The sequence below is a fragment of the Melospiza melodia genome, chromosome 17 (assembly GCF_035770615.1).
Source record: "Melospiza melodia melodia isolate bMelMel2 chromosome 17, bMelMel2.pri, whole genome shotgun sequence".
Classification (NCBI taxonomy): Eukaryota; Metazoa; Chordata; class Aves; order Passeriformes; family Passerellidae; genus Melospiza; species Melospiza melodia.
In genome coordinates, this window is record NC_086210.1 from 4,496,439 (window position 1) to 4,497,500 (window position 1,062).

The window sequence follows — 1,062 nt, forward strand, 5'->3', positions numbered from 1 at the left end:
ATGGGATAACCCCAGGGTTGTGGACTCCAGTTCTGTGGAGCTGCCACTGCTTTGCATGAAAACCCAAGGGCAGAACTTGTCCTGTTGTATATTTTGCCATTCATAGCATCGTCTGCTATTTCTGGGTATTAATTGCGTCATTAGACAATAACTCACAAGAAGGGAAGATTCCACATGTATTTCCATTTTGCTTTCTTGCTGCTGCAGGTGGAACTGATTAACTTAGGAGCTATCGATGCTCCCTTCACCTATTGCCCTTCAACTGCAAACGTGGGCTTCTGCTTCAAGTTTGCGCCCAAGGAGGGCATCGTTGCACCAGGTGGGACCCAGACTGCTCAGATCTCCTTCAGTGCCGCCGTAGTGTGGAGGTTTGAGGAAGAATTCCAGTTCAGTGTGGCTGGATCTCCTATGTCTGCACTCCTGACTATCAAGTAAGGACGGTCAAAGCCAGGCACACGCCCGCACGTCCTCAGCACAAGAGAAAGGGGAGCCCCATGTGAGCGGTCCCAGCCCCTCCACGTGTGCGGGATCGGTGCCAAAAGCCAGACAACACTTAGCGGTGGATCACTCGGCTCGTGCGTTAATGAAGAATGCAGCTAGCTGCAAGAATTAATGTGAATTGCAGGACACATTGGTCATCCACAATTTGAACACACTTGTGGCCCCATGTTCCTCCCAGGGCTACGCCCGTCTGAGCGTTGCTTGACGATCAGTCGCCATCCAGCGGCCACCACGGTGGTGCGGCTGGGGTTGGCTCACAGGCCAGTTGACTGTGGTCAGCGGCGGTGGTGATGGTGGCTCGCTGGTGCCCAGAGGGAAGGCGGTCAGGGGTTTGGCAAGGGATGCTTTTCCCTTGGCGGCCTCAATTTTTTCCCTGTGACCCAGCAGGCGTCATCATCGTCATGGCTGTCATCGTCATTGTTGCCGCGCAGGGCCTTCATCCCCCTATATGCAGACTCAGGGACTGATCCATAGCTCCCCACTCCTGGAGTGAGCCACTGGGGCAGAGTTTGTCCTTGGGGCACCCATGCCGCGGTATGGTGGTGGTGGGAGATGAGGAGA

General features: G+C 54.7%; 1 non-coding gene across 1 annotated transcript; it reads left to right on the forward strand.

Moving 5' to 3' along the window:
• The first annotated feature begins 548 nt into the window (after positions 1-548).
• On the forward strand, positions 549-701 carry LOC134426230 (5.8S ribosomal RNA). Its single transcript, XR_010029935.1, has one exon. It is a non-coding gene; the product is annotated as a 5.8S ribosomal RNA (ribosomal RNA).
• The last annotated feature ends 361 nt before the right edge of the window (positions 702-1,062 follow it).